Below are 27,732 nucleotides of genomic sequence, written 5' to 3'. Positions count from 1 at the left end.
TGTCTAGATCCACCCTCCAGAATGGAAGGGCCCACATACTTATGTCAAAGAGGACAGAGGGACAGACCTTTCTTAGTGGCTTCTCCTGGATCCTCTTCCTCTGAAGGTATCTTGGGTTTCTACTTCCCTGAGGGTTTATGCCCAGATTCTTCTGGTCCTACTCCACAGCCTTTCCCTAGCAGTCTCATTCATCCCTACTGTTTAAATTTCCATATGTGTATATATATATATATCTCTCTCTCCAGGAGTCCAAATCTAACCTCCTGCTCTGAACCCTCCCTTGAGCTCTGGACTCAAATATAAAACCGATTGTTACACAAGGATCCTCAAACTCATTGTGTCTAAAACAGAACTGATCTAGACCTTCTCATCCCAACTTCCTCAAAGTTGCTCTTCTTGGGTCTAAGGTTCAAGTTGGTTGCATCACCTTCCACTCTCCACTGCTCCTTCCGCCACATTGGATTAATCCTCAAACCCCAGGTCTCCAGCCTGAAACCACAGATCCATTCCCCTTCCCCATCCTCACAGCTGCTGCCTGGGTTCAGGATTCATGTTTCTTTCCTGGCGCATCACGGTAGTCTCCTGACTGGCCTCCTTGCTCCAGCCTGGCGGCCCTCAACCCACTTAGCACTGCCTACAGAGCAATGCCATTGTGCCCCTTCCAATCCCTACCCCCAGCTTCTGAACACACCTGCTGGGCCTTCCAAGGGCACATCCTGCCCCTGCTGCTCTTTCTTCTGCATCCCGACAACACCATCCTTCCATCTGATGCCACCACTCTGGGCCTTTGCACTTTCTGTCCCCACTGCCTAGAACACCCAGCAATCTTCTGTTCTTCCTTCAGTCATCACCTCCTCCAGAAAGCCCTCCCTGATTCAGCCCTGATAAAGTTAACCAGTGCCTCCTCTGTGTAACAGTTTCTTTCAGTGATCCAATAAGCGTGGGCTGCCAGCTTACTGTGCCAGGCACTGGGGTGAAATGAGACAGACACAGCCTCTGCCCTGTGGGAAGAAGAGGAAAAGGAAACAAAGCGAAGAGATGTCAACAGGAATTAGAAGCATGAATGGGAGGGCCTCAGGGAAGAATTCCATGGGCACCTGAAAGATAAGTAGGAGCACCCGAGATAAAGGGGAGAATGAGGTTTGGGCAGAGGGATTAGCACGTGGCAAGGCCTAGTGGTAGAGTGAAGTCACTCAGTTTTGTCCGACTCTTTGTGACCCCATAGACTGTAGCCTACCAGGCTCCTCCGTCCATGGGATTTTCCAGGCAAGAGTACTGGAGTGGGTTGCCATTTCCTTCTCCAGGGGATCTTCCCAACCCAGGGATCGAACCCAGGACCCCTGCATTGCAGACAGACGCTTTACCCTCTGAGCCATCAGGGAAGTCCTAGCAGCGGTAAGAAACACCTCAAGTCTAAACCTTCTACTGGCTTCTCTTGCTGGATCTCCCACACCAGGCTCACCTGAGGGTCTTCCCTGCCAGGAAGAGTCCCTAGAGGGCAGGCTCCAGGATGGACTCACCCCCTCCTCTCTCTGCTGTGGACATGGCACCCAGGAGGAGCCCAGGGTGTTTGGGGAGAACGGAGAGACAAGGATGAATTGACCCAGGTGTCACATGTACACTGGCCGCCATTCTGCACAGACAAGCTTATTCCCAGGGAAGAGGCCAGGAGTGGAAGCCCTCTTTGTACCCACTCTCATGTCCACACCCACACTTGCCAGGAGACACCTGGCCCTGCAGGCAGCAGGAGAGATGCTGCCCCATTGCCCCTCGGGAACAGTGCTGTTTGTGTCCCCTCAAAATTCACAGTGGACACCTGATCCCCAACGCGATATCCACAAGGCAATGCCTTTGGAGATGGCCCTTTGAGAGGTGACTAGGTTGAGATGAGGTCATGAGAGTGAAGCCTTCATGAATGGGATTAGTGCCCTTATAGAGACACCAGAGAGGATCTCTCTCCACCATGTGAAGACACAGCAAGGAGATAGTCTGCAAACCAGTGTCCACTGAAAGGAAAAAAAAATAAAAGCTGTGAGTTAGGTGTTTTCAGGGATCTTACTGAGCACTATGGGCTTCCTTGGTGGCTGCAGTGTGCGAGACCTGGGTTTGGTCCCTGGGTTGGAAAGACCCCATGGAGAAGGGCATGGCAACCCACTCTGATATTCTTGCCTGAGTAATCCCCATGGACAGAGGAGCCTGGCAGGCTACACTCCGTGCAGTTGCAAAAAGTCGGACATGACTGAGCGACTAAGCACACACACGCTGAGCACTGTAGCCCAGGAATCAGCCTCTCAGATAGCTCTGAGGAACTACTCCCAGGAGGTAGGAGAGGAGCCAGTATATAAATGAATTTTGGGACTAGGAAAGACAGGTAGTCAAGCATACATCTTGGTAAAAAAGGAGCCAGTATATAAATGAATTTGGGGACTAGGAAAGACAGGTAGTCAAGCATACATCTTGGTAAAAAAGGAGCCAGTATATAAATGAATTTGGGGACTAGGAAAGACAGGTAGTCAAGCATACATCTTGGTAAAAAAGGAGCCAGTATATAAATGAATTTGGGGACTAGGAAAGACAGGTAGTCAAGCATACATCTTTGTGACTGCTGATCACAAAGAACACATACGTGAAGTTAATGATTTTAGTGCCTTTCTAGTATGGCAAGACTCGAGAATCCACGGCCTTTGAAATTCTTCCCTAGAAATGCATCTTATCTATCTAGGGGCCTGTTGATCCAAAGCACAGAGCGCCTCACCCTGTTTTTTTCCATCCTGAGTTCCCCTCCGGGCGCACTGTCCTGAGTGACTGCAGTGGGCTGTAATTTAACCCTTTGTATAAGGGGGTGATGAGCAACACTGTTCTTTTTGTTTCCACCAAGAAGAGAGCCCTCACCAGAACCTGACCATGCAGGCAACCTGGACTCCAGAACTGTGACCACTGCATTTCTATTGTTTAAATCACCTGTTTCGTGTATTTTGTTAGAGCAGCCACCTCCTGGCATATCCATTGAGGCTCTTCTCAGCAAAAGAAGGTGAGATTTCCCCGGCCCCCGCCGCCTCCCACCCCCCCAGCGACGACAGGGCAGAAGGGGAAGATGCAGACACCTTTCCAACCTCACCCCCTTCCTCAGCTCCACTGTGGCCCCCATACTTGAGTGCACCTGGAACCTGGTCCCCACTCTCTGCATGGCCTAAGCCGGTCCTTCGCTGGTCCTGGAATAAATAAAACACGGGGGACACAGTTCAGACAGATGTAGAGCTGTGTGCCACGTGCTCTTTTAAGAGGGCTACAGATACAGACAGAATAAACCTGGGCTTCCAGACCCAGACTGGGTCCTCGAGCCAGTTCTAACCCCGCAGAGGCCTGGGGAGCAGCACTAGAAAGATCCTTATTTTTCAGCCTTTTTCACCCCATCCCACTTTAGAACAGCAGAGGGAGGCCCAGGGATGCTGTCCTGTCTGTGAAAACTCAGTGATCCAGAGCAAAAGGCCACCTAAGGCCACCTGATTCTCCACTCAAGATTTGGCCAGGCACCCTACAACGGCTCTCAGTGTTTTCTGGGGCTGAATCAGGTCAAAGGGAACTATGCACAAATGGAGGGAGACTTTGCTGGGACTCATCAGAGGCACGGAGAAGGCAATGGCACCCCACTCCAGTACTCTTGCCTGGCAAATCCCATGGACAGAGGAGCCTGGTAGGCTGAAGTCCATGGGGTCGCTAGGAGTCGGACACGACTGAGCGGCTTCACTTTCACTTTTCACTTTCATACATTGGAGAAGGAAATGGCAACTCACTCCAGTGTTCTTGCCTGGAAGATCCCAGGGACGGGGGAGGCTGGTGGGCTGCAGTCTATGGGGTCGCAGAGAGTCGGACACAACTGAAGCGACTTAGCAGCAGTAGCAGCAGCATCAGAGGCAATGCTCCGTCTGGGAGGACAGCCCGTCTAGGAGGACAGTTGCCTGCTGGGAGGAAGATGTGCCTCGTGCCCACCCCACCCCTCACCCAGCTCCTCCCCAGCTGGATGCTAGGACAGACCTGGGCAGAGCCATCCTGGAATCACACTCTGCTTGAGTCTCACTTTTCTCTGGGGACTCAGCATGGGAAGTCCAGTGATAGCAACAGTAAGACCAGTGAACATTTACAGAAAATCCACAGAGTAGAGAATAAAAGACTTCAATGACACAGGTCCCTAAGCCATAGGTTGAAACACTATTCAGAAGCATTGAGGGGCAGGGCATCCAGTAGGAAGGCAACTGGAAGGCCAGTGAGCGTAGATAAACCCGCTAAATCCAGACAACCAGCCCCCGTCTATTATCTTCAGCTCAGTTCAGTCACTCAGTCGTGTGTGACTCTTTGTTGATCCCATGGACTGCAGCACGCCAGGCTTCCCTGTCCTTCACCAACTCCCTGAGCTTACTCAAACTCACGTCCATCAAGTCAGTGATGCCATCCAACCATCTCATCCTCTGTCGTCCCCTTCTCCTCCTGCCTTCAATCCTTCCCAGCGTCAGGGTCTTTTCCATGAGTCAATTCTTCACATCAGGTGGCCAAAGTATTGGAGTTTCAGCCTCAACATCAGTCCTTCCAATGAATATTAAGGACTGATTTCCTTTTGGATGGACTGGTTGGATCTCCTTGCAGTCCAAGGAACTCTCAAGAGTCTTCTCCAACACCACAGTTCAAAAGTATCAATTCTTCAGCACTATTTTCTTACAGCCTTTCTTTTTCATCATCTCTTTGGGGACAGAGGGTAGCAGCAGAATCTCAGGTCCTGGGGATCAGAAAAAGCAAAACTTGCCGAAAGTTTGAGCCTGACACCTTGGTGCGGTTTCTTCCTTATCTGACCTTTCTTTATCTGGCATCTGACCTTTCCAAGTTATCACTACACCCTTGTCTGCCACTTCCCCCACCCCTCACTCACCAGGCTGTGGGCGTGCAAGGGAAGGATGACTGATCTTCTCAATCAGAAGGAGACAGAGTTCCCCACAAAGACACCCCAGGACCAGGGTCCTCCTGGGGAAGGGATGCCTTTCCTGAACCTGTCATGCCACCCGAGACTCAGGTCGAGAACCTGCTCTGGGGAGGCGAGTGTGGGTCTGCTGAAAGCACAGACTCTGAGGGTGACAGGTGGTGGTTACACCTGGTTCTCACCTGTTCACAGTAATATAGTCCCCAAATGTGGGCATGAGGGCTCCCCCATGAGCCAGAGACCTCTGTGACAGGTTCCGTGAATTCGTAGTGTTCAGGGACATATGCAACCTTCCCCGCGCCCCAACCACACTGCTCGGTGAGGGCCTGCCCAGCCTTGGGTGGGTTTCTATCCCCTTGTGAGCATGGCAGGCTGAACTATGGCCCCCAGAAGATTTCCACTTCCTACACCTAGAACTTGTGAGTGCTACCTTATACAGAGAAAAAAGGAGGCAGGAGAATTTTGTAGGTGTCATTAAGGGTCTTGAGGTGGTTGTCCTGGTGGGCCCCACATGCAATCAATGAGTCCTTATAAGAGGGAGACTTGACGCACACAGAAAACAAGGCGATGTGACCGCAGGGCATTGGAGTGATGCAACCACAACCCAAGAAGTCTGCAGAGGTCAGAAGAAACAGGAACAGATTCTCCCCTAGACCCCCCAGAGCATCTTATCTCTGCTGACACCTTGGTTTTGTTACCAAGTCCAAGCTCACTCTGCTCGCTGCACAACAGGCCAATGAATCCAACATATGGGTGTTGAGGCCAGGAAAATGACTTCATTCAGAAAACCAGCTGACCAAGAAGGTGGCAGGCTAGCACCTCAAAGTTACCATCTTGTTGGGATCTGGACACCAGGTCCTTTTATAGAGCCAAAGAAAGGGAAGAATGAGGAATTCAAGTCAAAGGGCAGACTAGAGAGGGAGAGGCAGTGAGGAAGTAAAGAGGGTCTTCAGTCTTGCAAAACATCTTCAGGAAGAGCCAGCCTTTGGAAAGGGGTGTGTTACTCTCTTCTTTTTTTGTAGCCATTCATAGACGGGCTCGTATTTTCTTTGGCTCCAAAATCACTGCAGATGGTGACTGCAGCCATGAAATTAAAAGACTCTTGCTCCTTGGAAAAAAAGCTATGACCAACCTAGACAGCATATTAAAAAGCAGAGACATTACTTTGCCAACAAAGGTCTGTCTAGTCAAGGCTATGGTTTTTCCAGTAGCCATGTATGGATGTGAGAATTGGACCATAAAGAAAGCTGAGTGCCCAAGAATTGATGCTTTTGAACTGTGGTGTTGGAAGACTCTTGAGAGTCCCCTGGACTGCAAGGAGATCAAACCAGTCCTAAAGGAAATCAATCCTGAATATTCTTTGGAAGGACTGATGCTAAAGCTGAAACTCCAATCCTTTGGCCACCTGATGTGAAGAACTGACTCATTTGAAAAGATCCTGATGCTGGGAAAGACAGAAGGTGGGAGGAGAAGGGGACGACAGAGGATGAGATGGTTGGATGGCAACACCAATGAACTCGATGGACATGAGTTTGAGTAAACTCTGGGAGTTGGTGATGGACAGGGAGGCCTGGCGTGCTGCAGTCCATGGGGTCGCAAAGGGTCGGATACGACTGAGCAACTGAACAACAGGTGGGCAGTGACAGATTCTCTCTCTGAGGTGCACAAAAGTTCTTGTTTACAGTCAAGCAGAGGGGCAGCGTCCTCTGAGCCACATTAAGTGTGATTACAACAACAAAAGAGATGAAGAGCAAGTCAAAGGAACAGTCCCAGCGTGGAGTCAGAGCTGTCTTCCTCCCTGCAGCAAATTCAGCCCAGGGACACTGACTGTGCCCTTAACAGCACCAGAACTGTAAGAGAACAAACTTCTGTTGTTTCTGTGGTTTTAAGCCTCCTAGTGTCTAGCAACTTTTACAGGAGCCACAGGAAATAAATACAGTGAGTGACCTCATAGAATTCATTCCTCTTATTCATTGGAGAAGCATCTGCCACGTGCCCACGCTATGCCAGGCACTGCTGTTAGTGCTGAGATGCACGGGACAGAGCGGGCCTTGCCCCATGGAACTGCAGTCCAGCTGCGTGATGAGGGCCCAAAGGTGTGGAGATGAGTATCTTAAAGGGCTTGTTCCAAATAATTGACGCTGGCATCACAGAGGAGGAGAAGGAGAGAACAGTCATTTGAATAGATCCCTTATAAAGGCAGCTTTTAAAAAACCACATAGACCACCATAAAATAGTTGCACCTACTGCACAAATTATATGCAAGTAGACTTTGACCATAAATGTGCTCTTCAGGGAAACAAAGGTCTCTGGATCCAAGCCACATCCCAGAATGCCTTCTGTGCCCGCCTGCAGGCCAGCTCTGGTTGGCCCCTGCACCTCTGCCCTTCAGGGATCACAGGTTCCAGCAGAGAGGGTGGGGCCTCAGCCCTCACAGGCCTGTAGAAATGACCTAACCCGGCAATAGGGTCCTGAAAGAGTGGCTTTTCAATGTTAACGTAGAGACTGGCAGCGTGTAATTTACACCAAACCTGAGGATAAGGTCATGACTCCGGGCTCACTTTGGATGAGTCAAAACACACTGGGCCCAGAAGACTCCAGGCTTTCCCACATGTAAGCTGGTCACATCCGCAACTGGTGACCTCATGTAACCACCTGGCCTGTGAACCCCATCTCCAAAGCTGGCTAAGCTCCTAGCACCACCCAAGCATGACCGGGTAACCTGATTCTGCAAAATACCTGCTGATCATCTTGGCCACAGGATCCACTCTGTCTGAACAACCTGGAAGGAAGCAGGGACCGTCCAGGGCAGGGAGGAGGCCAGGCCGGTCCGCAGTCTGCCCCACCACCAGGCCCCCCACTTCTGGGGTTTAACAGTAATCCTTCTTTCCACCTCTTTTGAGAATTAACACGTTCAACGTTTGCAAATATACTTTGGAAAGTGGTAGGTGTGGAGCCAAGTCTAAATGATGTTTTTAATCATTGTCATTATTCAGTTGCCTCTGGAAACAATGAACTCTACATTGTCTTTGTTGGGTGCAAAAGAACAAAACTCTTCCTCTAAACCAGGTTTCAGTAGCTACAACTGTGTGTGTTGGCTGATTCCCACCCCACCCCCACACTCATTTGCCTCCAAGATGGCTGCTGCAAGGCTGTTTCCAGAGTAGAACCTTCAGCAAAGGCAGGTCTGACCTGTGTCCTCAGCTCCTGCAAGGTATTGCTAAAATTCTTAAACTATCCTGACCGATAAGCATTTCCCTGGGGCCTTGGACCACACTGGATAGTCTAATACCGAGATTTATGGTGGGGACTTGGGCCACATGGGGACTTGGGCCACATGTAACCTCAGGTATGCAGATGACACCACCCTTATGGCAGAGAGAAGAGGAACTAAAAAGCCTCTTGATGAAAGTGAAAGTGGAGAGTGAAAAAGTTGGCTTAAAGCTCAACATTCAGAAAACGAAGATCATGGCATCTGGTCCCATCGCTTCATGGCAAATAGACGGGGAAACAGTGTCAGACTTTATTTTTTTGAGCTCCAAAATCACAGCAGATGGTGACTGCAGCCATGAAATTAAAAGACACTCCTTGGAAGGAAAGTTATGACCAACCTAGATAGCATATTGGAAAGCAGAGACACTACTTTGCCAACAAAGGTCCATCTAGTCAAGGCTATGGTTTTTCCAGTGGTCATGTATGGATGTGAAAGTTGGACTGTGAAGAAGGCTGAGCACTGAAGAATTGATGCTTTTTGAACTGTGGTGTTGGAGAAGACTCTTGAGACTCCCTTGGACTGCAAGGACATCCAACCAGTCCATTCTGAAGGAGATCAGCCCTGGGATTTCTTTGGAAGGAATGATGCTAAAGCTGAAACTCCAGTACTTTGGCCACCTCATGTGAAGAGTTGACTCATTGGAAAAGACTCTGATGCTGGGAGGGATTGGGGGCAGGAGGAGAAGGGGACGACAGAGGATGAGATGGCTGGATGGCATCACTGACACAATGGACGTGAGTCTGAGTGAACTCCGGGAGTTGGTGATGGACAGGGAGGCCTGGCGTGCTGTGATTCACGGGGTTGCAAAGAATCGGACACGACTGAGTGGCTGAACTGAACTGGGCCACATGGAGATACTCAAACTCCAGAGGGCTGGAGATGAAAGGTCAGCCAAGCAGGTGGTCCACTCTGGCTACCTGACTGAACCTAAACGAAAGTTCTGGAGAACAAGGCTCAGGTGGGCTTCCCTGGTTGGCAATATCCCAGGTGCATTGTCACACATCATTGCCAGGAGAAGTCAGTGCTGTCCAGGACTCCACGGGGAGAGGACAGCTGGGAGTTCCCCTCTTGGAAATTTCTGCACAGGTGTTTCCTCCCTTGGATGAGTATTGGTAGTAAACCATAGCTATAACAGCTCAGTTGAATTTGGTAAGTTCTTCTAGTAATTTATCAAAATTGCAGGTGGCCTCAGCACCAACGATGGACCACAGAGATTATCATACTCAGGGAAGTAAGTCAGACAGAGAGAGACAAGTATCATATGATGGCACTTCCATGTGGAATCTAAATCATACGAATCAACTTGTTTACAAGACAAACAAACTCGGGCGTGAGTGCCTAGTCGGCTCAGCTGTCTGACTCTTTGCGACCTCATGGACCGTAGCCTTCCAGGCTTCTGTGTCCATGAGATTATCCTGGCAAGGATACTGGACATTTCCTTCTCCAAGGGATCTTCTCAACCTAGGGATCAAACACGCATCTCCTGCATGGCAGCTGCCTCCTATATTAGCAGCTGGATTCTTTACCACCAAGCCACCTGGGAAGCCCAGACCTACAACACAAACGTATGGTTACCAAAGGGAAAGTAGGGGAAGAGATAAATTTGGAATTTGGGATTAACAGATACACACTACTCTATAAAATAAACCACAAGGGCCTATTGCATAGTGCAAAAACTATATTAATATTTTGCATAACATAAAGGAATAGGAAAATGAATACACGTATATATGTATAACTGAATCACTTTGCTATGCACCTGAACATTATAAATTAACTATACTTCAATTGAAAAACAAAAAAAAACTGAGGGTGGTCTTGGGGACCCCACCTCTTGCAGTTGGCATCAGAAGTGAGGGTGGTCTTGGGGACTGCCTCTGCACTCTGTAAGTTCTTAACATTTTCATACCCTGGACGCCTTCAGCAGTCAGTCTGGTGAAGCCTGTTGACTTTATCCAGGATAATGTTCTTAACAGCATAAAATAAAATATAAAGTAGTTTTTTAAAAACCCACTTACACTGAAATGTAAATATCAAAATATGTGCTTCTTTATTAACACATAAAATATCAAGTTCTAACAGCAGATTTGCTGTCTAGTTTTGTAGTATCAAGCATAGCCAATGTTTTATGTGGACTGCTGTTGGTGTCAAAATCACAGGTGTTGTTACTTCTAGTGTATGTTGTTGCCTAGATTCATCATTGAAGGAGATTCTTCATTTCAGTTAGAGGTTAGTAAGAATAAACGGTCTAATTTTTTTTTCCTATCCAAGGTCACAAACCCCATGAATTTGACCCACAGACCATCAAGGGGTCCAAGGGCCCTGGATTAAGAGGCCCAATCAAGGGCTTGGGAGATAATATCACCCTTCACAGCTGTGTAAGGGCTGCTGCTCTCAATATTATTATCAACTATAATAGCTAATATTCAGTGCTTGCTCTGTGGTAGGCATAAGAAAGGTGAAAGTGTCACACAAATCTGAACCATTATTTTTATATTATATTAATGAATTTAATGGTTGATTCAGAAGGAAATGGCAACCCACTCCAGTATTCTTGCCTGGAGAATCCCCTGGACGGAGGAGCCTGGTAGGCTACAGTCCACGGGGTCGCAAAGAGTGGGACACAAGTGAGCAACTTCACCTTCATTTTAAGAAAACAATAGGTACTGCTTTTGGTGAGTTCGGCATGGCCAGGCTCATGCCATGTGCTTCCAGTGGATTCTTCACTTAGGCCTCCCTACAACCTCGTGAGGTGAGTCTGCTCTTCTTCCCATTTACGGACAAGGTGAGTATGTCTCGGTTTAATCAACTTACTCAAATCATGGTGCCAGTAATTAGTAGAACAAGGAGTTCAAACCCAGATCTCTTTGACTTAGGACAAAGCACAGCTCCCCCAAATCGGCAGAATGACACTCTGCAGAGAGGGCTGCAAGGTGCCACCAGGTGACGTGCCCACAACGTCCACTTGTGCTGGGCAGAAAGACGGACCACTGAGGGGAAATAGAGACAACTCGGCGCCAAGTCCTGCATGGATTAACAAGCCAGTGATTGCCGAGGCTGTGAGGCAGTTCCTGTGATAATCATTAGCATCTAGATTCCAGAACCACGGGGATCACCGAAGACAGCTGCCTGGCGAAGGGCCTCCCTGGTTTCCCTGAGAATGCCCTTGCTCTGCACCCAGAGAAACCCACAGGTGCCCCACGGAGCAGCAGCACCCTCTGCACCAGGTCCTGTGGGCACCGCTTTCTCCCAAGGGAAAAATCTCGCAGTTCCTATGTGGTGGGAACTCCGCATCTACAGAGCAGCTTCCGGCAGGAAAGCCCATGGCAGAGTCCAGCAAGGGGCTACCAAGCCCCGGAGCGCTGCCTCCTGCTTGGCGGGGCTCAGAGGGGGGATGGAGACCTTCTCGGGCACCAGCAAATCTGCAGTGTCGGTAGCGGCTGCCGTTCTTCTCACCCGGAGGGAGCCCGGCCGGGTCCACTGGGCTCCCTGCCCAAGCCCTGTGGGCAGTCAGGTGGGAGAGTCTGGGCAGACTGGAGGGCGGGCCCGTGGTGGGCTCAGCTCACCCAAACCACGTTAGCATCACCTGTCACTTGACATAAACAGCCGCCCTCCCTACTTCTACCCATGGGAAAGGCAAATTTTCAGAAACCTCATGTCAGCCTCTCCCAGCACTTTCAAATATTTTGTGTGGAGCATGTCACAGTATGTAATAACCTCACACAGGTAACGTTTCTTTTACTCTTGTATGAGGTCTGAGAGCCGTAAAGGGCAGATCATATAGCCATTTGGTAAAAGAGGCAAGAGGTTCTAGAAGTGAAGTTGCTCAGTCGCGTCCAACTCTGCGACCCCATGGAGAGTGCAGTCTACCAGGCTCCTCTGTCCATGGAATTTTCTAGGCAAGAGTACTGGAGTGGGTTGCCATTTCCTTATTCAAGAGATCTTCCCAACCCAGGGATTGAACCTGAGTCTTCCACATTGTAGGCAGACACTTTACCATCTGAGCCACCAGCGTGTGAAAAGCCACCACCACACAGTAAATAAAATGGCAGAAAAAAACCCCAGATCTGAGTGGGAAGCCCCAGCTCCTTCCACTATATCACACTGGCTCCCGCTGAGCTGATACCACACCTGCAGCCCTTCATCCTGACGAGGTTCCTGGGGTACCTCAAGCAAAGGCAGCATTAGACAAGGATCTCTGGGTGCTCACAGCCTCCCCCAGCCTGCTGCTCCTGCACTTTGCAAGCCCTCCCCCAGGCCCCATCTCCCACCCCCACCTCCCTGGCAAGCACTGCTGGAGCCAACAGGTTAGACCATTAGACACTCCCCAACATGCGGTCAGCCTTCACCAACCATGGGTAGGGCAGGGAGCAGCTGAAATGAGGGGGTTAGACAATCCTGTCTACACAGGGATCATAAATGTATAATCCTCTGCACTTACCTCCAGCTTTTTGTACAGAAAGCATTTCACAAGTAGGTCAGGCTTAGGGTGAGTCAGACAGAAGCCATCCCATCTGCTTAGGTCAAGAAAACCCAGGTGGAGAGAATGTTCTAAGCTGTTCCCTGCAGACAACACAGTCATCACGTGGAATTCGGGTAAGTGGCCTGCTTGGGGGATTTTCACAGGGCCTGTCCAGAAAACTCCAGCCACACACCTTTCAGTCTCACCGTATTTTCCTTTTTGGTGGTGGAGTTTGGGCCTGGTTCCCCAAAGCGGCTCAGGCCCAGTCCCGAGAGATGCAGGCCATGAAAGGTTGTTCAGTTCACACACGGTCCTCCTAATTCCTGAGGTCCCCTCTGGAATTTCTGCCCTTTTCCTCACCCTCTCCCTTCACTGTGGTGCCGAGGCATCCTTCCTGGCCCAGAAAAAAAAAGCAATTTAGTAAAATGATGGCAGGCTAAGATGCGGGTGTCATGTTTCCCAAGAGAGGTGAGAGCAGCTCGGCAGAGAGCGTGATGATTGGGTAAAAGAGGGCGCTGGTTTACTGCCTGGACTGATTGTGTAACTGGACGTCACCTTTCCTTTTTTCTCCCTCTTGCCTTTCAAACCTTCTTGCTCTTGGTTTTCTCTTCCCATCCTGGGACAATATCTTGGGAAGGTCCCCAAATGCTCTGGTCACTTTCAGATATTAACCAATGATTCTGATTTTCAGACATTAAATATTCCAGGCCAATCTAAGTGAAAACCTTCACCTCAGCTAACTCAAGGATCATTCCCTCTTCTCCTTTGGCCCCACACCTGATGCAGACACCCACCCTGGGGAGGGTCAGTGGCTCTTCCGCCTCACTTTCTACTCCCTCCATATTCACCACCTGCTTTGCATCTGCAGGTGTGGAGCCCTGAAGAGAGATGAGAAGCAGAGGGGGCAAGTGTCCTTCTAGCTAATGGATTTTCTACTCCTCTCTGGCCAGAATTAGCAAATAAAAAAACAGGACGCCCAGTTAAACTTGACTGTCAAATAAACAATGCATAACTTCGTGGCATAAGAATGTGGCCTGCCATATTTGGGCAGCCTGTGTTTCCTCTGGCAGAGATACACTGGCTGCCGAATGCCTCCAAGTCATAGAAGGTGAATTTGTTCCCCATCGCTGCCCTAACAAACTGCTACCAACTTAGAGGCTTAAAGTAACAGACATTGATTCTCTCACAGTTCTTGAGATCTGAAGTCTGAATGGACTGCCTTCCTTCTGGAGGCTCCAAGGGAGAATCCCTTTCCTGGCCTCTCTCAGCTTTTAGGACCTACCTGCATTTCTTGGTGTGTGGCCCTGTCCACCATCTTCCAAGCCAGCACCATCTTCTCTCTGACTTCTGTCCTCATCCTTCTCTTAAAATGACTCTTGTGATTGTATCAGGCCTGCCTGGCTAATCAGGATAATTTTCCCATTTCAAGATCCTTAACTTAATCACATCTGCAAAGTCCTTTTTGTAATTAAGGCAATATAACCACAGGTTCTGGAGATTAGGGTATATCTTTGCCAATCGTCTACAGGCGGGCTTTCCCCCTATTGTTCAAGGGGGCCATTGGTGGGTTCTTAAAGACCCCTTGCTGGGGATCCCCAGCACTGCCCTGTTCTCTGACCCAGGAGACGTGGGTGATGCCCCCTCCAGCTAACTTTCTACAAACATCCCTTAGCTCCTGCTTCAAAGTTCAGCCCACAGAGGCACTTTTTTTTACTGGTGTGTCCCTTCCTGAGCAGGTGGAAATCTTGGGTGGGAAGCTTTCAAGACCCATGAGTCTAGGTATCTCCCAGGGTATCAGTCAGGTCACCTTGGACCCCAAGGAAACATTCCAGCCATGGCCCAACAAATTCTGGAAGTGAATGCCATATTCAAGAAATAGTTTAATAAAGCCACCTGAGGTGGCATGTTATTCTCTTTTTTTTTAATTTAATTTTATTTTTAAACTTTACATAATTGTATTAGTTTTGCCAAATATCAAAATGAATCCGCCACAGGTATACATGTGTTCCCCATCCTGAACCCTCCTCCCTCTCATTAAAGAAATCCCCAGATCTCTGAGCAATCTTTAGATTTTCTTAGATCTAGGCTGGAGGTGGGTGATGTCCCAAGACCAGAAGTTGCCAAACCAGCTTGGATACTTCTAGCAAATTCTTCACGAATGGTCTAGCATCTCTCTTTAAAATGTGTGTGTTGGTAGAAGTGGGGAGTAGGGAGCAGGAGGCAAGGGGGGAGGGTCTATTATTCTAGGCTTTCGATTTTAGCCAATATCCCCAGACCACTGGAAAAGTCTAGCCCATCCTTCTGGACAAAGAAAAAGATGATCCCGAAAATAAATTTGCAGTGAAGTGTGGAGTCACCTGTCTCAGAAGTACTAAACATTTAACAGAGGAGAGAGCACTGATTGACTCAAAAGTATGCATCACTGATGGAAAACTGCCTCACATCAGTGATACACCTGCCCAGGAAGCCCGTCCCGCACCCGGTGTGCCTACCTGAGTCCAGCATCCGCATTCTGCAGGGGGGGCGGGGCCTAAGACACACCTTCAGGCAGGAGATAGATGGGCCCCAGGCTGAGCAGCTGGAGTTCCCCTCTGTGGACAGATACTCCAAAATAGCAGGAGCAGGAGACAGCTGAGCCCTGCCCAGATAAGAGATAAAAGACTACATATTCCTCATTCTTGAAGTCAAGGAAACCTCCTTGACTACATGTGCACAGAAAGGCTCCTTGGAAGGAGTCTGGAGTGGCTAGCTGTCTGTGGAAGGGCCCTGGGGCTGCCCTGGATTTGGTGAGAAAAGGGATCTCAGCCAGCTTCCACCTCTGCTGTGGACACAGGCTCCGAGCCTTGGAACGCTCTGAGAGCCGGAAGGTGCCTGCAGAGTCGGTTGCAGGCAACTGACTGTTGTGTGACATCAGGGTTCTTGCTTAACCTGTGAACCCTCATCTCTATAAACTGATGGAAAGCTATCTATGATCTAGGATTCTTATGAAGAGTAAACGAAGCAATGTTTGCAGAGCACCTGGGACCCAACGTATACTATGTCTCTCCTCTTCTCACCTTCTAAGGTATCCTCATGTCAGACACCTTTTCTTTGTGTCTATATCAGTGGATGTATTTACCATTCAGTCCCTCCTTCATGCAGATGCAAATCTGTCTGGGACTAAGGACAGAAGCATCCTTCAGCAGTGACACATCCTGGGTGTGACACAATTTCTCTGGCATTGACTTTCAGGTGTGAGTCTGGGTGGAATTCTGCAGGGACGGGTTTTCAGTTTATAAAGATCAAGTGGTTTTGCTCTGAGCCCGTGAGCTGATTTCACCCCCTCCACACTACACACACACACACACACACACACACACACCCCTTATTGGAGGTCAGGGAGAGAGGAGCAGAGCAGAACCCTGCCACTGCCCCACCTCCCACCCAGGACAGCTGCATAAAGCAAGGTGTCATGGAAATCTTTCCCGTTTACTCCAGAGAAACCATCTCAACCCAAGTTCAGAGTGGCCCTTCCCTCCCCGTATCAACATGAGGCGCTGGACTAAGCACTTTAACTGCATCTTGTCATGTCTCACAGCAAGCCCGTGAGACTGGCGGTTTACTACACCTAACTCGCAGAGAAGGAGCAGGACACAAAGAAGCTCTAACATGAGCTGACAGCATCTGCACCAGAGCTGACCCCGGTCTACACAGCAGGGCCTCCGCTCTCCCCGCAGGTGAGACCCACTCCGCCCGCCCCCTGCAAGTCATCAGACCCCATACAAGTGTCAGAGAAGCTTCCCCCTCCAAGGGCACTGGCAGCCTCGCCTTCCCTCCACCCCAAGTACCCCCCAAAGGCAGGAGGAAAGCCCGCCGCACTGATCTGCTCACATCCACCATCTCCCAACTCTGACGGGCCGGCCATCCCTCCTCTGACTTTCTGAAGAGCCCAGAAAAGAATCTCTGCTGCAGGGCAGGCCAGAGGGCTTCTGCCATCAGGGGAGCCAGAGCAGAGCTGATTCATGGACAGGTGTGAGCAGGTGTGAGCAGAGCCTGGGCAGGCGTGAGGATGGGAGGCTGGTGAGCGTGGAGCAGCCAGTCTTGGCTTCTCCCCTGACCTGCCCTGCCCATGACCCAGCTCCTCCTCTGCAGAACCAGCGGGAGGGGACAGACACCATCTTCAGCTCCAGAAAGAGATCAGATGCCGTTCTTCTGGAGCTCCCAGTCCAAAAGGAGGCTCCAGAGATTCAGCGGCCACCCTCACACCAACAGCTCGTGTTTGAGCAGCCAGTGACCTTTTTTTAGGCCATTTCATGATACAAGTCCACGGTTTTGATTAACCAACCGCTACCCCTCCGTCTTTATGCATCTTCCCTACCAGCCCAGCAAGCCTTTGTTGATTGAATCCCTTTGTGGGAATTCATGAGAGCCTCCCAGGGGCCTGGGAGGTAGTCAGGGTTACAAATCTAGGCTTCTAGATGGTAGGAAGGGAACTGACATTCGTTAGGGATAGGGTGCTAGGCTTAACAAATGAAAGCATAGGGTTCCCAATTAAATTTGAACTTCAGCTAAACAGCAAGTAAGTTTTTCAGTATAAGTGTGTCTTATGTGTATTTGGGATATACCTACCCTAAGGGCAACCCACTCCAGTATTCTTGCCTGGAAAATCCCATGGACAGTGGAACCTGGTAGGCTATAGTCCATGGGGTCGCAAAGAGTCCGACATGACTGAGCGACTTCACTTTACCCTAAACAAATTCTTGTGTATATCTCAAATTCAGATTTACCCAGCATCCTGTATTTTGTTGAATAACCCTAGCTGGAGACCTGGTATACACCAGATATTGTCTCTACCTTCTCTCATTTGAGCCTCATACAGTCCTGGGAAGGAGCAAATAGTAAGTTATATTGACCTCACTGTACAGACAACAAAAAGGATACTTAGGGAGATAACCTGATTTGCTTAATATACCTCAGTCCAGAAAAAGTGGGTGAAGACTAGCGCCTTGCGTCCCTGACCTGCCAGGGCAAGGCTGCTCCTCTACCCTAGGAGAGGAGGCGGGGGTTGCAGAGCGGAGAAGGCCTGGGGGGTTCCACATCATTATGGTCAGAGACAATGGATTCTGGAGGAGACTCAATTCTTAGAGCAGAGTCCAGGCACCTGGGCCGAGTCCACCAGGGCTCCTGGGGGCAACACCACGCAGGTGGGCAGGGATGGGCCCGTGGCACCTGCCAGCGCAGTTCACAATTAGTGCCTTTGCACCCAAGTCTTTTAGGGTCATGTGTGGAATGCCTGCATGCTACATGAGTAACAACCCAATAATAACAATACAGACAACAATAACTGTAGTAATATGCACCAGGGAATTCCCTGGTAGCTCAGATGGTAAAGAATCTGCCTACAGTGCAGGAGACCTGGGTTTGTTCCCTGGGTCAGGAAGATCCCCTGGAGAAGGGAATGGCAACCCACTCCAGTATGCTTGCCTGGAGAATTCCAAGGACAGAGGAGCCTGGTGGGCTACAGCCCATGGGGTCACAGAGAATCGGACACGACTGAGCGACTAACATTTTCAGTATGCACCAGGCACTGTGATAACTCTTTACATCCATCACTCCCTTTAATCCTCCCACCACCAAAGAAACAATAATGGTATTACTATTACCTACAACCACCAACTGTTTCGTGTTACTGCGTGCCGGGCCATACAGGGACTTTGTGTTATCACCTCATTTAATACAAATAACAACCCTATAGTTATCCACATTTCAGGTGAGGATCAGAGAAGTTAAGGGCCAAGATCACACACACAGCTGTCAGAATTCAAACCCAGATTTAACCTGAAGCCCGTGTACTTTCCACTGCCTGACACGGGCCCTCTTACCAAGGGAGCTTGTCCGTGTGGAAGGTCCCCAGACAGAACACAATGCTAGTTGCAGCCAGCTCTTCCACACTCCTCCTCCACCCAGATAAAGGAATCCATATCAAAACACAGCCTCACTTCCCTTCAGGGGCAATCGTCCTGGAATAAAAACTTCAAAAACTTCAAAACAAAGTCTGGGCCCTATAATGCCTCTGGCAGATCAATATCCTTGGGAGTGCCTCTGTGATCCCCACAGTTTCTAGCCTCTTCATCCATAAACCAGCCTTAGAGAGTGCCTATTGTGGTCTGGTTTGTACCTTTCTGTTGAGATCAATTTCAGCTCCAAGCCCTTTGACCTAATTCAATTAATGAACTAAACATTATGACTGAGAAACCCATCAGTTCAGTTCAGTTCAGTTCAGTCGCTCAGTCATATCCGACTCTTTGCAACCCCATCAATCGCAGCACGCCAGGCCTCCCTGTCCATCACCAACTCCCAGAGTTCACTCAAACTCATGTCCATTGAGTCAGTGATGCCATCCAGCCATCTCATCCTCTGTCGTCCCCTTCTCCTCCTGCCCCCAATCCCTCCCAGCATCTGAGTCTTTTCCAATGAGTCAGCTCTTCGCATGAGGTGGCCAAAGTACTGGAGTTTCAGCTTTAGCATCATTCCTTCCAAAGAACACCCAGGGCTGATCTCCTTTAGAATGGACTGGTTGAATCTCTTTGAAGTCCAAGGGACTCTCAAGAGTCTTCCCCAACACCACAGTTCAAAAGCATCAATTCTTCGGCGCTCAGCTTTCTTCACAGTCCACCTCTCACATCCATACATGACCACTGGAAAAACCATAGCCTTGACTAGATGGACCTTTGTTGGCAAAGTAATGTCTCTGGTTTTCAATATGCTATCTAGGTTGGTCATAACTTTTCTTCCAAAGAGTAAGCGTCTTTTAATTTCATGACTGCAATCACCATCTGCAGTGATTTTGGAGCCCAGAAAAATAAAAGTCTGACACTGCTTCCACTGTTTCCCCATCTATTTCCCATGAAGTGATGGGACCAGATGCCATGATCTTCGTTTTCTGAATGTTGAGCTTTAAGCCAACTTTCACCTTCATCAGGAGGCTTTATAGTTCCTCTTCACTTTCTGCCAGAAGGGTGGTGTCATCTGCATATCTGAGGTTATTGATATTTCTCCCGGCAGTCTTGATTCCAGCTTGTGCTTCTTCCAGCCCAGCGTTTCTCATGATGTACTCTGCATATAAGTTAAATAAGCAGAGTGACAATATACAGCCTTGACGTACTCCTTTTCCTATTTGGAACCAGTCTGTGGTTCCATGTCCAGTTCTAACTGTTGTTTCCTGACCTGCACATAGGTTTCTCAAGAGGCAGGTCAGGTGGTCTGGTATTCCTATCTCTTTCAGAATTTTCCACAGTTTATTGTGATCCACACAAAGGCCTTGGCATAGTCAATAAAGCAGAAATAGATGTTTTTCTGGAACTCTCTTGCTTTTTTGATGATCAGGTTCCTAAAAATGAGAAGCCAAAGTTTCAGTCTTCCCAAGTTAATTTATGGCTTCATTAATCCCATTCAAAAATCAAACAGGACTTCTTGGTAAAACCTCACAAATTTGAAAAAACAAATGACCAGGGAAAACCAGGGCTTCCCTGGTGGCTCAGATGGTAAAGAATCTGCCTGCAATGTGGGAGACCTGGGTTCAATCCCTGGGTTGGGAAGATCCCCTGGAGGAGGGAACAGCTAACCACACCAGTATTCTTGCCTGGAGAATCCCCATGGACAGAGGAGCCTGGAGGGCTATAGTCCGTGGGGTCCCATAGAGTCAGACATGACTGAGTGACTTTCACTTTGTTCTCTTAGGGAAAACCAAAAAAAAAATTTAAAGGGAAAAATAGTAATAATTGGGGACTGGTTCATCTTCATTTTAGCACTTCTTATTAAAATACCAAGTATATGCAAGTTATAAGCAAACATATTAGCAGGGAAAAATTAAGAATCCAGAAACAAACTTTATACAAATAACCTGACAAAGGACACACTTCAAATATAAGGATAATGGATAGATTACTTTAAAAAGATTCTGAGAAACAATACAGTGGAGAAAGGAGTCTTTTCAACAGATAGTGTTGGAATAACCAGACATCCACCTGGAAAGGAAAAAATCTAGACAAAGATCTTACATTCTTCACAATTCAAAACAAATCAAAAATGCAAAACTATAAAATTCCTACAACAGGAGAAAATCTAGGTGACCTTGGGCACGGCAATGATTTTTTAGACACAACACCAAAGGCACAGCTCATGAAATATCTGATGATAAGTTGAACTTTACGAAAATTAAAAATCACACGGTGAAAACGACACTGTCAAGATAGTGAAAAGACAAGCCACAGCCTTGAACAAAATGCTTGCAAAAGACATATTTAATGAAGGATTGGGAATCTAAAATGCACAAAGAACCCTTAAACCTCAACAATGGAAAAATGAGCAACTTGATTTAAAAGCTGGCTAAAGCTCTGAACAGACACTTTATCAAAGAAGACAGAAGATATACAGATGGCAAGTAAGTATATTAAAAGATGCTCAACAAAAACAAAAGGATGGGGGGATTTCCCTTGTGGTCCAGGGGCTAAGACTCCACATTCCCAACGCAGGGGGCCCAGAGTTGATCCCTGGTCAAAGAACTAGATCTCACATGCTGCAACAAAGACCCAGCACAGCCAAATATATGTATACATATGTACGAAAGATGCTCAACACCCTATGTCATTAGGGAAATGCAAATGAAAACAGCAACGAGATGCCACTATACACCTATAAGAATGACTGAAAAGCAGAACACTGACAGCACCAAAGGCTCACGAGGATGTAGGGCTGAGAAGGCTCTTCCCTTTTGATGGGACTGCAAATTACTACAGTCCTTTTGGGAGGCCGTTTGATGGTTTCTTACAAAACTAGACACACATACTCTCACCTTAAGATCCAGCAGTTCTGCTGCTTGGTATTTACCCGAATGAGATAAAAACTTATGTCACTACAAAAATCTGCACGTGGATATTATAGCAGCTTTTTTATAATTGCCAAAACTTGGAAGCAACCAAGATTTTTCTGCAGGAGAATGGATAAACAAACTGGTACATAATGGTCAATACAATGAAATATTATTCAACACTAAAAAACAACAACAACAACAAAAAAAACAAGCTACCAAGACCTGAAAAAAATATACAGGAAAGTTAAATGCACATTACTAAGTGAAAGAAGCCAATATGAAAAGGCTACAAACGGGATGATTCCAACCTCAATATAGGATTCCAGCTGTATGACACCTTGGAAAAGGAAAAACTATGGAGACAATAGAAAGATCAGTGGCTGGGGATGGGGAGGGATGAATAGGTGGAGCACAGAGGATTTTCAGAGCAGTGAAACCACTCTGCAGGATGCTATAAAGGTGGACATGTGTCATTACACATTTGTCAAAACCTGTAGAACCTACAACACCAAAAATGAACCCCAATATAAACTATGGACTTTGGATTATAATGTTGTGTCAATGTAGGTTCATTGATTGTAACAAATGTACACCTCTGGTGGGGGATTTTGATAGTGAAGGAGGCTGGGGGTAGGGGGTGAGGGGGAAATAAGGGAACTCTGTGTTTTCTGCTCAATTTTGCTGTAAATCTAAAACTGCTCTAAAATATAAAGTCAATTTTTTTCTTAATTTAAAGTCATGGGGAAATGGAAACTTGGAAAAATATTTAGAACACCATGTCATTTCACACTCAAAAAATTTTTAAGTTAAAATGTAAAAAAAAAATTGACACCAAATATAAGAAAATATGGTTACTTCATCTTATACCTGGATAGGGAAAGACTACATAAAGCATAACATCAATAAAATAAATTATAAAGGAAATGATCAATCAATTAAACTACTAAGAAGGCTGAGCACCCAAGAATTGATGCTTTTGAACTGTGGTGTTGGAGAAGACTCTTGAGAGTCCCTTGGACAGTAAGGAGACCAAGCCAGTCAATCCTAAAGGAAATCAATCCTGAATATTCATTGGAAGGACTGATGCTGAAGCTGAAACTCCAATATTTTAGCCACCTGATGCAAAGAACTGACTCACTGGAAAAGACCCTGATGCTGGGAAAGATTGAAGGCAGAAGGAGAAGGGGACAACAGAGGATGAGATGGTTGGATGGCATCACCGACTCAATGGACATGAGTTTGAGGAAGCTCTGGGAGATGGTGATGGACAGAGAGGCCTGGTGTGCTGCAGTCCACAGGGTTGGAAAGAGTCAGACACGACTGAGAAACTGAACAACAACAATTAAACAACTTAAAGCGAAAGAAAGTGAAAGTGTTAGTCGCTCAGTTATGTCCAACTCTCTGCGATCCCATGGACTGTAGCCCTCCAGGCTCCTCTGTCCATGGAATTCTCCAGACAAGAATACTGAATGGGTTGCCATTGCCTTCTCCAGGGGATCTTCCTGACTCAGGCATTGAATCCAGGTCTCTTGCATTTCAGGCAGATTCTTTAATGTCTGAGCCACCAGGGAAGTCCAAACAAAACTCAAAAATCTCACTATTAACTCAAATTTTAAAAATATTACTATGACAAAATATTACTATATCTGTAAGTTAATTAAAAGTTAAGCAGCAATACTTTAACAGAAAAATGCATATGATATGACTAAAGAATTTACAGAAGTATCTTCTTGAGTGACTAATCTGTAAAAAATGAAATTCAAATAAAAATAGCAATGGAATATCATTTACTCCCATTAATTTAGCAAATATTATCCAGAGTAATAATACTCAATATTGATAAAGGTGTGATGAACAAAGCTATTCAAATCATTTCTCAGAAATGATTTAACAATACGTATCTAGGGCTTTTAAAATGTTCATACCTTTGATCTAGTAGTTTCACTCCAAGAAAATAATCATAAATATGAACAAACATTGTGCACAAAAAAGTTCATCACAGCACTATTCATAATACTGAAAATTTAGAAAAATGTAAATGCCTAACAATAGAGGAACTGTTATTATTTTACAATGATTAAAAATATTTGTGAATAGTTTTCCCCCAAGGAAAACTGTTATTTTGATGATAAAAATAGTCTGTGTTCATCATAATTCCAAACACTAAAAATGATAAGCAAAAAAATGACAACTATGCCAAATTCTATCATCAACAGGCAATCACTACTAATATTCTAACAAATTATCTTACAGACATCTTTCTGGGCATATAATTTTACAAAATGGAATCATGAAATCCATTTTTTTCAAATGCTTATTCCACTGAGTCTCTAATAGACATTTTTACATAATAATAAATAGACATATCTTTGGGCCATTAATCTGAATGGCCATATTGTCTTCCAGAATACAACTAATTTCCTACTGGTGGACATTTCCTACATTTTTTGCTATTACAAAAATGTAGGAAATATCACAAGGAGCACACTCATGCAATCACCTTTACACGTATGTCCAATTATCTCCTTAGACACAATCAGAAACCAGCCTCAAAGAATATGCCTGTCCTAATAATAACACATACTGTCAAACTCCCCTCCAGAAAGTCTGAACCACTTACACCCCCAGAAAGTTTCAAAAGCCCATTGCCCCACGACCTGATACTGTCCCTCTTTGCAGTTGCCACCAGTTACCACAAACAAGGACTATCTTTATTGCTTTAATTGGTATTCTTTTAATTATGAGTGAGAATGAACACATTTTCATATATTTACTTCTCATTTGCTTTTAATCTTTTGTGAACTGCTGTTTATGTCCTTTGCTCATTTTTAAAGGCCTTGCCTTATTAATATGAATTTGTAAATGTCCTTTGTATCTTTGAGATATTAACTCATTGTCATAATTGCTGCAAACCTATTTCCTTCATTTGTCATTTGTATTTCAACTTTATTATTCTTAGTCTTCAAGCTGTTTTATTTAATTGCATGTACCTGAATCTATAAAATATTCCTCTATCATTTCCCTTTGGTATCTTACCTTCTGCATTTCAGGACAATAAAAATAGCTACCCATATTTTAGTATTTTACAGTTGATTTTTAATCTTTGAATTTTTAGTATTTACAACTTATTTTGGTATAAAAATTGAAGTAAGGATCAAGCTTTACGGTGTTTCTGCTAGGTAGCTGTCAAGGGTTTGAAACCCCACCTTTATCTCATACATATAAACATTGTCCTAGTTTATTAGGGCCGCCATAACAAGCAGCAGACTGAATGGTTTAAACAACAGAAATTTCTTTTCTTTTTTTTTTAACACCAAAAACATCTTGTATTGGAGTGTAGCCGATTAACAATGTTGTGGTTGTTTCTAGTGAACAGCGGAGGGACACAGCCGTACATATACATGTGTCCATTCTCCCCAAGCCCCCATCCCATTCAGGATGGCACATAAGAAGTTCATTTTCTTATCGTTCTAAAGCTAGAAGTCTGAGACCGAGGTGTCAGCAGCGCTGACTCTTCTGAGTCCTCTCCCCTTTGTTTTAGACAGCGGTCTTCCTGCGTTTTTACACGGTCTCCCCTCTGTGCACAAGGTCATGTCCCAATCTGCTCTTACACTGACACCAATCATATCGGATTAAGGTCAACCTAACAGCTTCATATTAACTCAATGACCTCTTTAAAGACACTCCAGTATCTCAAATCCATCACATCCTGAGATACTGGGGGTTAGGACTTTTACTTATGAATGCTGGGGGGACATAACTCAGTCCACAGCACACACACACTCCCGTCTGCACTATCTTGTTTCATTGATCTGTTTGTTCCAGTATTGATATCATACACGTAGTTGCTATAGCCTTGTAATACCTTCTAACCCACTCCAGTATTCTTGCCTGGAGAATCCCCATGGACAGAATATCCTGGTGGGCTACATTCCATGGGTTCACAAAGAGTCAGACATGGCTGAGTGACTAAGCACAGCACAGCACAACACCTTTTAGTACTAAGTGGGCAAGTACCTCCTTGTGACTTGCCTTTTCCAGAATTATCCTGGCCATTTTCTTATTGTTCCTCTCCCCCTGTGAGTCTCAGAATTCATTTGGAATCACTTGGGATTTTTATAGAGATTACATAGGATTTACAGATTGGCTTAAGAATGTGCATCTTTCCATGTGTCCCAACCTTATTTCTCTCAGCAGAGTTTCATACAGATTTTATTCTATTTTGTTTGGGGTTTAGTTACATGTATTCCTAGGTATTTCATTTTCTTGATACTTTTGTAAGTAGAATATCTTTTCCATTACATTTTCTAAATGGTTGATGCTGAGATATAAGAAACCATTCATTTTATATATATTTAACTTGTAAACTACAGGGAATTCTATTACTTCCAAAGCTTTATAATGATTCTCTTGGTAAACAATCATATCTTCAAATGAAGACAATTTTGCCTTCTTCTCTCCAATATTTAGACTTGTTTCATTGTCTTGCTCACTATATTGACATGCACTTTTAAACAAGGAGAAAAGGGTGCCATTTATTTTTCTTTGACTCTAACAGAACTGTGTCCAATCAAGGTATTACTATTAATTTCAGATTTTTAAAAATCATGTGAATTTTCATATGACTTTTCAGTATCAAAATGATCACATAAAGTGCTCACATAAGACTGAGTGACAGATTTCCTAATATTCTTTATCTCTGCATTTCTGAAATGAAATTCACTTGCTCATGCTACGTTTCTTCAAGCAGACTGATGGATCTTATACCCAATATTTTGTGATATTTTCCGTCAGTGTTTATAAATAAGACTGAAATGCGAAATATGTGTGTTTCCCGTGTGCTGTCATTTCTATCTAGTACAATTAAAGTTTGTGCTATGATTTTTGTTTGGGAAAACGCATATTCATTATTTGCCTATATGTACAGGGCAGAAAGCAAAGGTAACAACATGGTAAGGTAATAACGGTAACACTGGTTACCTTAAGGGGGAATTATAAAGTTTTTTCCTTCAATTTTCTATAACAATTGAGCACCATATTTATAACAAGATGTTTTAAATATATGCCACTAAAAAAGTGGGTGAAAGTGTATTAGCAGTTATCTCTGGAAGGGGGAGTGAAACATGATTTTTATCTTCTCTGTCCTGCTATGAATCTGTCTATCCATCAGTATTTCCCCTTTCTGTCCATGCCTTGACCCTGCCGATTAAAAAATACAAATATACATATTTACATTGTTACTTTCTTTTTTAAGAAACTACAATGAACTTAAGACTTCTCAAATTATAGTAAACCAGTGCAAATAGATGTAAACTCTCCTCAGGATAAAATGAATAGGAAATTACATGGCTATTAAGTAGGGTCTAATTAGAGAAGGCTCTCAGCTGTGACTATCTTATTTTGGTAACTGGAGTCAGGTATGAGCTACGTCTCTGCTTATATGAAAGCAGATGATTGGGATTTCAGCAAAACGAGGAAGTTTTGCTCCTTTAGGAAGTTAGCATCTTAGCTTGAGTGGTACAAGAGGGACTTTAAACAGCCTACAGCCTCACAAACGAAACCTTCAGTCTCACACAAGGCACCAGTGCATGGATACTGGCATCCTTCTTCCAAATAAGCCTAAGCACTCCACCCACTTTGACTAGTGTTCTTAAACTGCCTTTTAAAAAATGGCTGGGGACATCCCTGGTGGTCCAGTGGTTAAGACTGGACCTTCCAATGCAGGGGGTGTGGGTCGATCCCTGGTGGGGAAGCTAAGATTTCCACATGCTCACAGCCAAAAAAAAAAAAAAAAAAAAACCACCCACAAAACATAAACAATATTGTTACAAATTAAATAAAGATTTTTAAAAACATGGTCCACATAAAACACCGCTGGAATTTATGAGGGAAGATGCCTCACTCCGTCTGCCCTGTGGCCGCCTCGGGCTGTTGCGCCTTCCCAGCCGAGGTCCCAACGCTGCAGGACAGACAGGGCGGCACAGACAGACAGACAGAACCCCGACGGCCCTCTGAGTCACGAAGCAGGGGACAGTGGTTACACAGCAAGAGATAACTAGATGCTTACTCTAGGTTTATTGGAAAACAAGCTACCTTGCAACTGCTCAGGATAAAGGATTCCCCACAGCACTGCGGAACTTCCACAGGAATCACGAGAGCCAGATAGGCCGCAAGGC

Source organism: Bos mutus, chromosome 14 (assembly GCF_027580195.1).
Source record: "Bos mutus isolate GX-2022 chromosome 14, NWIPB_WYAK_1.1, whole genome shotgun sequence".
In the NCBI taxonomy this organism is placed as follows: Eukaryota; Metazoa; Chordata; class Mammalia; order Artiodactyla; family Bovidae; genus Bos; species Bos mutus.
The sequence above is the reverse complement of the archived record's forward strand: the minus strand, read 5'-3'. Positions refer to the sequence as shown.